The 14,494-nt window shown below is 46.7% G+C and overlaps 1 protein-coding gene and 1 long non-coding RNA gene across 2 annotated transcripts in view; both read left to right on the forward strand.

Moving 5' to 3' along the window:
• The first annotated feature begins 126 nt into the window (after positions 1-126).
• On the forward strand, positions 127-10,963 carry LOC118239177. Its single transcript, XR_004770844.1, has 2 exons — positions 127-541; positions 9,471-10,963. It is a non-coding gene; the product is annotated as an uncharacterized LOC118239177 (long non-coding RNA).
• Positions 10,964-11,385: 422 nt separating this feature from the next.
• The window catches only part of Pde6b (phosphodiesterase 6B), a 49,513-nt gene continuing 46,404 nt past the window's right edge, over positions 11,386-14,494 (forward strand). Inside the window, exon 1 of the mRNA XM_035448007.1 lies at positions 11,386-12,487. The gene's annotated coding sequence lies outside the window, so the exon portion shown is untranslated. The remainder of the gene's footprint in view (positions 12,488-14,494) is intronic.

Genomic DNA, 14,494 nt, shown 5'->3' on the forward strand with positions numbered 1-14,494 from the left:
AACCGAGCCGGCGCGGAAAACCGCAAGGCGCGCGCCCCCTCCCCAGACCGCGGCGCCGATCCCGGACGCGCGGCCCCCCCCACCCGCGGCTCCGCGCGCCTCGCCCTGACACCACCCTCGCGGCCCCCTCCCGACCCTCGGGGCCCCAGGACTCCCCTCGGGCCCGCCCTCAGGAAAGGGGCCCCTCGCCAAGTCTCCGCCTTCCTGTCCTCCCCCTGTCGCGGTCGCTGTCCGGCGCCTGCCGCCGCGGGAACGCAGCTCCGCCCGGGCCTGCTTCTCCAGGGACCCCCGGGCCCCACCCCCAGGACCTCCCACCTCGGGAAGCCCTGCGCCTGCTTTTCCCAGTCCACGCCCACCCGGCTGGACCCGGAAGCTCGCAGAAGTTAGCAGGGGTTTCAGCGCTAGGGGTGGGCAAGAGGGAGAAGAGCCGGGAGAGGAAAGGGGGAGGAGGAAAATGTCCCGAAGGAACGGAGCAGAGTGAGCAGGGTGTTCGGGGACCGAGGACGAAGGGTGTTTCTTTGGGAATCGTTGTCATGTAGAGGTGTGTGCTGTGCATGTGTGAGGGCATGCACAGGCCTTACAGTATGGGGTGTGGGAGGGTGGTGTGCGCACATGTGCTGTGTGGTGGCGGCGGGGGAGCGCTGTGTATTCCAAGATGTGCGTAGGGCGAGCACAGAGAGCAGAGTCGCGCGTGAGGTGTCCGGGAGCGTGGAAGCGTGGCGTGTGCGCAGGAGAAGGTGTGTTACCTGGAGGTTTGTGAGGAGCATTGTACGGGCTTGGGGGTTGTGAATAGGGTGTGCCGGAGAACTGGTAGGGGGTTTCTCTCCAGGGATCAGCCACGGAGCAGGGCCCGGATGTTGTCTTGGGGACAACCTCGGGTGAGTTCAGCTCTGGGTCCAGTCCCGCCTCCAATCTGGCTGAAAATTTCCTCACACACAGGTGAATGAGTTCGTCCTGCGCTCAAGTGCGCACCGGGGAGTGCCGTGCTAGCTCAAATCCGGACTTGAACCCCTCAGGTCTCCCTCCGGCAGCCCCGCCCTGGCCCGCAGTCCCGGGTGTGGATGATTCAGGCCGCCTGCACAGCTTCCGAACCTCGGGAGAAGCGGGGTCCGGGCGCAGGGGTGGTGGGGGTGGCGGTGGAGACAACGCGCCTGCGCGCCGGCCTTTGGTACAGCAGGTTCCCAGGGACTTGCCTATTTATTGCTCAGGGACCCTCCCCAAATCAAGAGCTGTAACTGCCTGGGGAAGCCGCGCCCCTGTGTCCGCGGCAGCGTGGGGCTCTCGCCCACCCCTCCTAGAAGCCACTTGCTGGTGGGCGTATGGAGGCCTTCCAAAGACTCCCGGACGTTTGCGTGGGTTTCGCTTCTGCCCATAGCTTCAGAAAGAGCGAACCAGCCTCTGTATTTTTAGCAGGCAGAGCAGAATTTGAAACAGCATCCTACCGGCCCTGCGCCTGGTGAATGATGACTCGCCAGAAAGCCAAGACGAAACCCTGCCTCCGTGAGCTTGGCTTGTGGCCCAGGAGGCTCCGCGAGCCTGCGTAAGGATCGTGGCGCCCACGCTAGAGAGCAGAGCTCAGTGCAAACTTCCACTGGTTCTTCCAGTTTCCAGGGAAACGAGATTTGGAGCTGCTGCGAGTTGCAGAGCTGCCCCTTTGCTCCCCATAGAGGAGCCCTGCGATTGTCTGGGCTTGGGGAGACAGGGATCGAGGACACCTCCAAGAAGAATGAGTTCGACCTTAAGGTGGAAGAACTGAGCAGGGCTGTGGGGATTTCTTCTACCATCAGAGGACTCACAGTCTGTTCTGGGTTGCCTCTCCTCTAGATGGGCACTGCCAACTCTTTAACAATCTTTACATTTCTTAAAATTACCACAGGTCCCTTGTACATGAGGTTCCCACTCCAAGGGTAAATTCACACTCCACGGTGATCCTCACCTGACATTGCTTCTTCATTTCTCAAAATTTATTCTAATTTCCTTATTGCCTCAGTTTTGTCTGAAGCCTGTCTGTACCGAAAGCTTTCAAGAACTTTCTTTTATTCACTCCTCACAACAAGCGATGAGGTAGGTTCCCTATTATCCCCAGACGGGCTTTCCATGAATAAATCAGTAACTGCTAGGATTGGGTTCTGTGCACAGGCCATGCTCCTCCGGCTGCCTTCGGGACTCCAGCCCCTGCAGCGGATCCCCATAGTACAGGACTTCGCTGTAGTACAAATGTGAGTTCCCTATCAGGTGGCTAAGGGAGGTTCCACCCGCATCTTGGGATGGCTGTTTGAGCGTGTGTCTTTGATACACTAAACATTGATCTAGTTCTGCCTGAAGCATAGGTCCAGGAGCTGGCATGCAGGTGTCTCTTCAGCATTAGGAATAAGGGAAGTCGCTCAGCAAGAGCCTAACTGGGCAGCAGCAGCAGGGAGAGGGGAATTCCACTGAGAAGACTCTGTAAGCTCAGCCAATTCAGCTTTATTCTGAGGGCAGGGGCACCCCAAGATTGCAGGAGAGCAGCCTGGTGTGCATTGAGAAGGAGCTCTGCTGGAATTTGGGAGAGTTAGAGGAACTCCGAGAGCACTTGCAGTGTACTGGACCACTTACAATCACCCTGCAGTTTCTGCCCAGCATGGAGTCAGCAGACAGCAGGAGGGGCAATCTGGTTGACACTGAAACTAACCCATGCAGGATTTTAGAGCAGATTGAGTTGCTTTATGTCAGGATCCTTTCACCAAGGAAGAGCTCACCATGCTCTACTGTGAGCCCTCCTCAACCTCCACTTACAGTGCCTGTTTAACTTCTCATGCTTGCCAAGGAGGGTGCCCAGGGTAGTTATAGTCTAGTCAAGTGGCCTGCGGGGCTCACAGGCAGGAAGGAGAGCAACTCCAGAAAACACACACACACACACACACATACACACACACACACACACACACACACACACACACACACACACACACGTCAGAGAAGAGTCACAACATCATCAGATACTGAGCAAGCTCCCATGGAGCCTGGGCAGGTCTGGCAGCCTCCTGGGGCAGTTATCACTGTCCCCCACCGAAAACAAGGAAGAGGCGCTAAGCCTGGAAAAGACACGGCAGAAATACAATGGCAACTATGGATTAAGTAATATTTTCCTATCGCCTTTGAATCTTACTTTAATATTTGCATGTTTGCTAGCATTTAAAATGGCACCTCCTAGAATATTGGTTCAATTAATTGAGCTCTTAAATTTTTCTACTCCACCACTTTAAAAAGTATTTTTGTTCTTTATAACCTATGTCTTAGTCCATTTTCTTTTGTTGTAACTGAATACATAACATTTACAAAGAACAGGTGTGTTCAGCTCATAGTTCCAGAGGTGCTTGCAACCGTGAAGCTCTTATGTTGTACTATAGCGTGGTGTGGGGCATCGTACTTCAGAGCAGCCAAAGAGTCCTTCCATGACAAAGCTACTCAACTAATTACATCCCAAAGGTCCCACCAAACCCCAGGAACCTATGACTTTGGGGTTGCATCTCTAGCTCATGAATTCTGAAGACAAGCATTCATATTTATTTCACCCACACACCCCCATTTTTCCGGGAATAGCCACGATTAACCTGTCACTTCAGTCAGGTAGTACAGGCATCTCTGGGCAAAACACCCTGTGAGTCTTCCAAAGAACTCATGAAACCATGACCATGAGTTTTCAGAGATGGACATAACAGTGTTTATTATTTTTGTCTATATTTTTGTAGTAAGTTTTTTAAATGTACATTGGTGTTTTGTCTGCATGTATGTCTGTGTGGGGGTGTCAGATTCCCTGGAACTGTAGTTACAGACAGTTGTGATCTGGCATTCAGGTGCTGGGAATTGAACCTTGGTTCTCTGGAAGTGGCTCTTAACCACTGAGCCATCTCTCCAGGTCCGTAGTGTTTATTATTTTAAAAGTTGTTTTGCCAGGCAGTGGTGGCTCACGCCTTAATCCCAGCACTCCGAAGGCAGAGGCAGGTGGATCTCTGAGTTCAAGGCCAGTCTGGTCTACAAAGTGAGTTCCAGGACAGACTCCAAAGCTACACAGAAAAACCCCATCTCAAAAAACCAAAAACCAAACCAAAACAAAAAGTTGTGTTTTGTGGAATACAATAACAGAAAATATTAAATATACATGTGACATCTTCATGACATTTAAAAAAGAATTTATCTAGCTTCATCCAAGATACAAGACTGAATGCCTGAGGGTGCAGCCCAGAGCCTTTCAGCCCACCAGATCTATCTTCCTGCACTTGCTTAGATGTTTGTTAGCAGGAATGCATTCCTAGCCATTATAGTTGGCTTGGCCTGGTTTTGTTTTTGTTTTATTGTTTATTTAACTTTGTACAGTGAATCACAGAGTTTGATTGTTCCTGTCTGGCTTCTTTTGTTCCATATATGTTTGTGAAGTGTGTCCATGATGCTGTACACAGCTATAGCCCAATCATTGCTGGTCATGAAGCCCTATAGCTATCCCATTTCACTGCAATAAGCATCATATTGTGTCCTGAATCATTGAGACCTGCAGTAAGTAACCCAAGAATTAAATTTCTGGGTTGTGAATAACACCGTCTTTACTTTTTTGCCCTCCTGGCACTGAGGTGCAATTTATGCACAATAAAAACCACTGATTTTAACTGTACAATTGCATGGGTTTGGACAATTACATACATTTATACAAGTGACCACCTCAAGACTCAGTACTGCCCCAGCTTCTGCAAAGGTTAGCCTCCTCAGCTTTTCCCCTACTCCAGGTCTGTGCACTGTAGGGAAAAAGCATGATTAGAGGTACCGCTGTTTCTCCCTACAGTGCACTATAATTTTTTGTTGTTGTTTGGATTTTTTTTTTAAGACGGGGGTTCTCTTTATAACCTGGGTGACCTGGAACTTGCTTGGTAGACCAGGCTGGCCTCGAACTCACAAAGATCTGCTTGCCTCTGCCTCCAAGTGCTGGGATTAAAGGTGTGCACCACCAATACCTAGCAATGTACTATAGTTTTTATTGCGTCATTTCCTATGCATAGACTCATGCAGTGAGCAATGTTTTCTGGCTTCAGTACCTTTCAGATTTGTCCATACTCTTGCATGAATCAATGGATTTTTGTTCTTATCATTAAATAGGATTCTACTAAAAGGTGTTTATTTTCAACATGATGGACCCTCCAGCTTTTCCTACAGGAGTGACTGAGATACTATTCAAAAGCAGTATCATGCAGATTGAAGTCATTATGAGTCCATTTCTGCCTCCTTGGGTGTGCAATGGGGGTGGGATTGCTGGGCTCCATCACACACTTATTTTTACCTTTAAAGAAACCAAAAGATTGTTTACCAGAGTAACTTTTCATTCCCCCATGCCATGTGTGTACATTCCAAGAGTCTGCATTCTTGGTAACCCAGGTTGACACCAACTTCCCTAGTATGTCTGCCAGTCTGGTGTCCATAGATAGCTTTTCACTGTGACTTTAGTTTGCACTGCCCAGTTATGACTGCTATCAACCTTTTCATTTGTCATTATATATATATATATATTCATTATCAACATATATATAATGAATATATATATATATATATATATATAATCATTATCAATAGTGAACAGAAATCATTGGCCTTTTGGATCCTCCTGTAATAACTCAAGTACATATCATACTTCATTCAGTCTGATCTCCTGAGAAGCTCATTAGCCACTCAACCTGTAAGTCCAGCGAGACACCCATGGCTTTCCCAGTGTAGGTCTAGATTTGTGCCACAGAATGGTCTTGTGGTCTCACTATGTTCATAGCTAGAGCTATGAACATAGGTGAGCAACTCACCTAAACCACATGCAGCAGCCTCCTCTTCTCTGTTTTTCTCTCTCTCTTGGTGAAGCTGGCAATGCCCAGGTAAAAATAAATTATATTAAAATATGGGTAACAGATACTTAGTGACCACTTTCAATTTTACCATGCTTTTCTGTTCACTCTTTTTAAAATTGTATTTATTTATGTATTTTCTGTATGAGTGTTCTATCTGCATGTACACTTGTATGCCAGAAGAGGGCATCAGACATCATTATGGAAGGTTGTGAGCTGCCATGTGGTTGCTGGGAATTGAACTCAGGACCTCCAGGACAGCAGCCAATGCTCTTAACCACTGAACCATCTCTCCAACCCTTTACCACACTTTTCTGTTACCTGTTTTCTGAAATTGCATCAAGCTAAGCAAAAATGTATATTCTGCTCTGTGTCTCCCAACCTCTTGCCCAGTAGCCCCAGGTGACAGCTTATGATTTACCATAGCAGCAAAATTTATACTATAGGAATTAACAAATGATGCAAATCTGACCGGGGCTGCTTATTTTGCTAACTTATAAGTTGAAGGGAAATGTGAATGATGCAGACTGGACTTAAAATGGATTGTGGCTGTAGCCATCATTTTAAGACCAGAGGCATTTCTTCAATAGTGTTTGGAAGTCATCACCCGTGCAGTAACAGTATGCACATTGTGTATCTCATCACCCGTGCAGTAACAGTATGCACATCGTGTATCTCATCACCCGTGCAGTAACAGTATGCACATTGCATATCTCATCACCCGTGCAGTAACAGTATGCACATTGCATATCTCATCTCTGATGAAAAGCATTCCAACATGATTCCCTCCTGTCCTCCCTAGAACTCATCAACTTATGTGAAAACAGCATTCAAATCAGAGCAGCACCCTCTTGTCAGTGACGGGAGCAAGCATTCTGCTGAGTCAGATGTAATCAGGGTTTATTCATGTCCCAATTTTGCAATACTGTTGTCAGTGACAGAGTTACAAAAACAGTGGATTTTGCAAGAAATAGCAAGTCACATTGAAGTCATAAATAAAAAGCATATAAATGCTTTCATTTGAAATGTTATTGCAAAACATATAAGAAAATGCTCTTTTTAGTTTGTATGGTTGCATGCATTTGTTCACTGTGTCCGTGCATTTGCATGTGGGATGTGGACTCAGAGGATAACTTGGAGCATTTGATTTTCTTCTTCCACCTTGTGTGTTCAGGGACCAAACTCAAGTCACCAGACTTTACCTGCTGAGCAATCTCACTGGCCTATTAAGTTGATAACAGAATTTTTATGTTAGCTCAAGCAGTGGCATGAATTTTAGTAAGATTGTAAAACTGTTTCTCATATTTTGAGCCACCAAATGCCAATAAAATAGTAATTTCTCACATTCTTTTCTATCTGAAACAAGTGAAAATGGATACAGGAAAGAATCTTGTGACTGTCAGTCCTGCAACTGCTCATTTTCTAAAGATTTTAGCAGACCACCAACATGTTCTGAGTGTCTGGGAATAGTAACCAGGAAACCATGGCTCCTACTTCTTGACACAGCTTTATGGGAGAGAGAGAAAACACTATTCAGATAACTAAGGGAATGGCATACTATAGGCTAAGGTCCAACGCATCAAGCATGGGGTACATGGAAAGTGACACTGCCTTCTCTGTCACCATTCACTCCTCTGAGGTTTACCACGCAGCCTCATAGTTGTAAGAAACACCTATATACTGATAACCCCCAAACTCATGGTTCACTTCAAACTTTCTCCTGGAGCCTCAGGCTGGATTCCAGCCTCTTATCTCCATTTGCCCTTTCAAGGCCTCATTCTAGCACATTGAGATTTTTGTATTTCTTCTTTAAAGAAAGTCAAGACGCACCCCAACTGCTGCACTCAGTTGAGAAAAGCTCATTCCTGCAGCTGCTTTGCTAAAACTGTAGAGCTGTTTTCACCGTCCATACCCAGGCCCTATCCAATAGCCACCAGCTCCTGTATTTCCCTTTCCCTCTGTGCCTAGAGTTGTCATCCTCAAGGATCCAGCCAACCTTCCATCAAGTAGACTTGGTTATTTGACCACTGAATCCCTGTTTGTTCACTAATTGTTCTCAGTGCCAATAATAGCATCTGGCATATAGTACATGGCCTGTGAATATTTGTGTAGATAATTTTTTTAAATTTACACAATTAAAATGTGAAGAACATGAACTATGAATTACCAGCCATAGTGATCTCTAGCGGTGCTTCTCAATCTGTGGCTTGCAACCCCTTTGGGTGTCGCATATCAAATATTCTGCATATAAGATATTTATATTACAATTCATAACAGTAGCAAAATCACAGCTATGAAGTAGCAACAAAAATAAATTTGTGTTGGGGGTCATCACAACATAAAGGATCTCAGTGTTAGGAAGGTTGACAACCACTGGTCTGTAGCTTGGAATGTTCTCAGGAGACTTGCTACACTTGAGTATGGGCCTAGGGTCTAGATCTCATTCTCAAATTGTGAGAGAACGTTAGGATGAACTCCATCAGGAAATTCTGTAACAAAATGTGTCATCTTAGAAAAACTTTCTGGTCATAAAGGCTTTGGTTCCAAGGCTTTCAGGAGTTCCCACCCCAAATATTCCCTTGTGGTCTGTCTTAGTCAATGTTCTATTGCTGTGAAGAGACACCATGACCATAGCAATTCTTATAAAGGAAAACATTTAAGTGGGGCTTAGAGTTTCAGAGGATAGTCCAATGTCATTATGGCAGGGGGTGCGATGGCATGCAGTTAGACATGGCACTGGAGAAGTAGCTGAGAGTTCTACATCCTGATCCATAAGGAGAAAGAGAGAGAGAGATAGAGAGAGGGAGGGAGGGAGGGAGGGAGGGAGGGAGACTTGGCAATGGTACATTTCCTCCAACAAGGCCACACTTACTTCAACAAGGCCGCACCTCCAATCCTTCTCCGATAGTGCCACTCCCTGGTGACTAAGCACTCAAATACCACCCTATGGTGACCATTCTTACTCTAAGCACCACATGGCCCAGGCTTGGGTGCCTAGGGCATTCCTGGTCTGATCTCAGACCAGCTAGTGAATGCCTGATGCCCTCCCACAAACCCTCCACTCCACCTCCATCCTTTGGGGCTGAGTCCCTTCAGCCACAAGTTGAATGCTGTAATTTAAGAGGACCTTGGAAGAGCTTCTGGTATTCTTTCTCTGTTGAGGTCAGGCCTCCTGCAATGTCTCAGAGAATCAACTCCTACTGCCTAGTCATTTGTCACTTGCCCTAGAGACCCTTCCCACTGAAAGACTGTCCCTGGGGGCCATATGCCCAGGAACCTTCCAAACCTCCTCTTCTTGTTACTTCTCATTCCTGGGCTCCAATAGCTCTGCCTGCCAAGAGCTACCTGAATAGGTACCTTTGTGTATTGTATGCCCTTGTTGAACCCCTCATGTGATGGACTCTGCAAAGAGAGGCACAGTGAGCTGTAGGTCCTACCTACCAAAAACAAGTTCATGGTTGCCCCTTGAAGGTTTCCACTCAGACCAGTCAGTTGTCCTGCCTAAACCCACCACAGTGGTCTCCCACGAGTCATGCAAATGCAGGCATAGTCATCCATTGGCTGTTGTCCTTAAACATGTACAGACCACTGTCTTTCTGTCCCCTGATCCAGGCTTCTCCCTGGATGCAGCCATGCTTCCCACACCTGCTTAACTAGGCCCTCATTCTCCAAAATGGATGGAGCCATGGGACATGTGAGCTTATCCTAGCACTGATGCCAACCCCAAATCAAATCCTATAATGAGTGCGACCAGGACAACAACCTTGGGGGACCACTGCTTCATCAGTCACAGGAGGAATTTGGGGAACAAAATATTATGTCCAGCCAGTACTATTGCCAATCCAGGGCCACGAAGGCCTGTGCAGCTCTGGATGCTCTCCTTGTCCCCAGACCCATGTAATAAATCATCAGGATGAGTCACAGCACTTCTGAGTAAGGCTAACATGGAAGGGCAAATTGTCCCAAGGAGCAAGGTCCTCTTGGATGGACCTCAGAGACTGTTACTGCCCACATGCCTTTGACAGTCTCCTCTGAGTCTAGCTGAAGCCCTTAATAGGGGTCCTTCTATGTCTCCTCGGACTTTGGTCTATGATACTACAAAGCCCAGGTAAGCCATATCATGGGCAGACAGTGCGGTCAGTTGTCCACATCTCAGCTATGGGATCCGGAATCTGTGGGCCCATCTCTCGAGAGAGACTTGCTATTCTTCATCTCCATCATGAAGACACAGCCAGACCACCTCTGCAGGAGCCTGCACTGATGCTACGCTACAAAGAATGAGAGAGACCCTTCTCTGCTTTGGTTTCCTTCAAAAATGGACCTGGCTCTATCGCCCACATGCTCCAGCCTCCCACCACTCCAACTAGGCTGGGCCTTGCTTCCCCCTGTGGAACTAAAGCAGGGTTCTTGTGTTTCCTGTGTTCATTTCCTCATTTGTAATCATGCTGCTGCTGCTCTCTACCACACTAACTCCTTATGCTCCTGAACTGCCAAAGCCAAGGCTGGACAGTCCTGGTGGAGCTGTTCTCCCTTAGCAGACAGAAGCAGCCCCGAACACCCAAGATCAAACCTTTGTGAAGGGCAAACAAGAGCACAGTGGCTGGACAATCACCCCAGATTTTCAAATAAACACTCACAGAGTTGCTCAGGGATGCTCACTGAAGTTGCATCTGAGACAGCAAATCACAAGCAGGCAGAGAACAATTACTGGTACAATGAAAGGAAGGACCCCTGCCAAGACAATAAGAGCAAAGGTGCCAGGGTCTCCGTCCCCTTGAAATAAAGCAAATGCTGCACAGAGAAGACAGCAAACCTGGTTTTCAAAAACCAGTCATTAAACATGGTAATACAGTAACTGAGTATCAAGAAGGTCAGCAACTTAAGAGTTGCCAGCAGTGGTGCCAACTGAGGAGTCGAGGCAGAGTCAAAAGACAGGATTGATCTCTGGGGACCAAACTAAATGTGTACAAGTTTGATTTTGTCAATTATACTTCAACACAACTGTCAAAACTGAATGCTGTACAATATTAAATATCAGCCAGAAGTGGCAAAGCTGTATCTAACAAATATCTCTAAGTAGATAAAAAATCATCAATATGGTTTAATCGTATACATGTGCTTAACCAGATATCAGTGAATGAATTTATGATAATGGTTAGACTAATGGAGGAGTGGCTGCATGAATTCATAGATAGATATGAAGTTAGATGTGAAAGGGGAGGCGTTGTCACCAGAACTAGAGTGGGGATTGGAAGTTAAAACTGTGCAAAGGTTGAAACCTTCAATGAGTTTGGCTTATAACAACCACAATTCTGTCTCCCTTTGGTTTTCTCTACATTTTTTTAAAGATTTTATTTATTTATTATGTATACAACATTCTGCTTCCATGTATATCTGCACACCAGAAGAGGGCACCAGATCTCATAATGGATGGTTGTGAGCCACCATGTGGTTGCTGGGAATTGAACTCAGGACCTCTGGAAGAGCAGTCAGTGCTCTTAACCTCTGAGTCATTTCTCCAGCCCCGGTTTTCTCTACATTTTGTAGTTAGAGGATAGTTGCAATAAATCCTTTTTCATTTTGGAACTACAGCTGTGGAAAAAATCCTATGTAGTTGTGATATCTCTGTGGACAAGAAATGAGGACAATGGCCCCATGCCATGACAATTAGAAGAAGCTTCTGGCTTTTTCCTAAATTCTTTCAACAATGCCACAGGTCAGTACCTTGAGGACAATTGCTGGGAAGAACTGACTTCTCACTATATATCAGTTTTGACAGAAGCGTTTTACCCAACCCCAGAGTCTGAGGTCTCTTTAATCAGACCTTGGTTTTCCTCACAGGAGGTGATTAAGCCAGGACATTCCTGCTTTTCAGGAAGCTCTTTTCTGGTCTTGGGTATTGTGGTGACTCTACAACTTTTGTCAGTGCTCAATGTTACTCTGGGTCCCCTACGTTTCTTAAACAAATGAGTGAGTTTCTTAAATAATGTTTCTTAGATGGGCTCTGCTCAGTTAAAGCCCAAATGTTCTACCCTCAAAGCCAGGGAGGCTCCCCAGCCCCCACATGAAACTCCGTGGTGGACAGGCAGCCTTCACCACAGAGACAGGACACTATCCCACAGGTCAACAGATGTACCAGGCACTCTGGCTACAGCCCTTTGGAAACGGGTTGTGTGTCACTGAGCCTGCACTAATATTGGAGCCACATTCTGACTTCTTGCTGTAGACAGCCATTCACTTCCCGACCTCACATAACAACCTGGCCCAGAGCAATGTTTCTCTACCAACAGACAGATGCCAGATTCATGTTCACCCTGAAAGGATATGAGCTGATGGCTCTGGGGTCAACTTGGGGTGGATGAAGAGTCAGATGACTCATGTGCCCACTAGGGCACACATGACCCAGATGACTCAGAGCATCAAAAACAGCAGCTTCCTAGTACTGACCAGTGGTGGCAGTAGGACTACAAAAATCCGTAACTCCAACATCTGCAGTCCACGTGACAGCTAACTGAACCATCCAATGGCTCATCTTATGGGGTTAGAGGCCACCCAGGGATACAAGCCTGGAAGAAATGGCTACTTCTAAATAAAGAAAGGTATCACCCACCTGGCCATACCGTGAGGAGGTAAGTATGTACACTTACAGACATAATCTAGACTCACCTGAGATAGGATAGTCTAGATTGACCTGCGAGCATGTCTGTGGAAGATTGTCTTGATTGTTAACTGATACATAAGACCCAGCCCACTGTGGGCAGCACCATCCTCTAGGCTGAACTCTGTAAGAGATAAGAAAACTAGGCCAGGTGTTGGTGGCACACACCTTTGATTCCAGCACTCAGGAGGCAGAGGCAGAGGCAGGCGGATCTCTGTGAGTTTGAGGCCAGCCTGGTCTACAGAGTGAGTGCCAGGATAGGCTCCAAAGCTACCCTGTCTTGAAAAAAAGAAGAGTTAAGAAAACTAGCAAACAGGCTTTATTCTCTCTCTACTCTTAACTGTGGATGTGGTGAGATTAGCTTCTTTAGTTTCTGTCTTGATTTCCCCCCAAATGATGACAGATTGTAACTTGGAATTGTAAGCTAAAATAACAACCCATTTCTCTCCTAAATTGCTTTTTGTCAATAAGCAAAAGATAGCTAGAAACAAGCCTGAGCTAAGACTGAGCATTCATAATTAATAATAAGTCTCTTTGTTGTGATTTGTGGACTGGTGGCCCAAGAAAGCCTGCTACAGTCATTATTAGCTGGGAAAATAAAATAAGAAGCCTAGACTAAGATGGACATGATGGCTCATGCCTGTAATCCAAGCACTTAGGGGACAGATACAGAGGTGTCTTGAGTTGGAGGCCACCCTGATCTACACAGCAAGACTATTGTCTCAAAAAGAAACCTAGCTGAAGGTCTGTTCATCTTGTCCCCACAGAAGGCCTATGTATTTGATCTGTCCCCTGTCTTCGTGCTATGGTTTTTCTTACCCTGCTCTCAGGATGTCATTCTGAGATGCATATTCTGTTCCTCTGCTCATAGACAGGATAGGACTTTGGTAGTGAGCTCTGATTTCTCCCCACTTCTATCTCTTGCCATTTTTTCCCTGACTGGTTAATTTTAATTCCAGAACATACTGCTCCTTGTCTAATTGTATCCTTTCCACAATTTGGTACAAGAAGCCAGATTCTCTTCCCGTAACAGCTGGTGATGACACATTCCTGTTCTAAATGACTCCCAGGATGTGTGACTCATTTTAAAATTCCACATTCTGATGAGTCAAAATTAATAGGAGACTGGTAAATGGAACAGTCTCACTCTCAGTAAGCATCCCCTGGTTGCATCTGTAGAGAAGTCACCTGGTGAGCCCAGTGGCACCTTGAGCATGCCTGTGTCTTACAGGTGCAGCTTCCAGGTGTACCTCCTGGGGTGCTTCTCACAGGTATATCTCATAAGGGCACCTCACAGGAGTTTCCTATGGGCTGCCTCACAGCTGTGCATCACAGAGGTGTGTTACAGATGTCTCACAGGTATGCCCCACAGGTTTCTGTTTGTGACTTTGTTGAGTCCACCCCAATCAGGAACCCCAAGGCGTCACTAGTAGATGTTTAAGGATGTGAGACAGGGAGGGGACAATCAGTGCATTGCCATTGCCTTGAGACATTTATGCAGAACTCCTATCAACAGGAGCTTAGGGCTCCTCTGGGGATTATTGGGTTCCCGACACCCCTAAACCAGTATTCCTACAGACTATGTAGTAGCACCACAGTGGATGTTGGATGTGTTAAGGTGAGTGAACTCGAAGCTAAATTTGTCCTGTGATCACTGCCGCTGCCTGTGGTTTCCACACCAGTGCGGCTTCCCTGTGGTAGTGGAACAGGGAGGGGGGTCTCAGAGTGGAACAAAGTGGCCTTGTAGACATTCCCTCTCACCCAGCAGAGATAACACGCCATGCCTGTTCCAAGCCATTCCAGGGTAATGCCAAGCAGGTGCCTGCTGCCCTGAGCCTAAACTCCACCCTGCAGTGTTTGTTCCTGTCCTGAAGTCCTGCCCTGAGTCCCCAGTCAGAACTCACTATTTTTAGGAAAAGAGAGAGACCTCCTAGCAGATCCCTGAAAGGAAGTTGTACAAGACTCAGCAGAGGCAGGA

This window comes from Cricetulus griseus, chromosome 7, assembly GCF_003668045.3.
Source record: "Cricetulus griseus strain 17A/GY chromosome 7, alternate assembly CriGri-PICRH-1.0, whole genome shotgun sequence".
Classification (NCBI taxonomy): domain Eukaryota; kingdom Metazoa; phylum Chordata; class Mammalia; order Rodentia; family Cricetidae; genus Cricetulus; species Cricetulus griseus.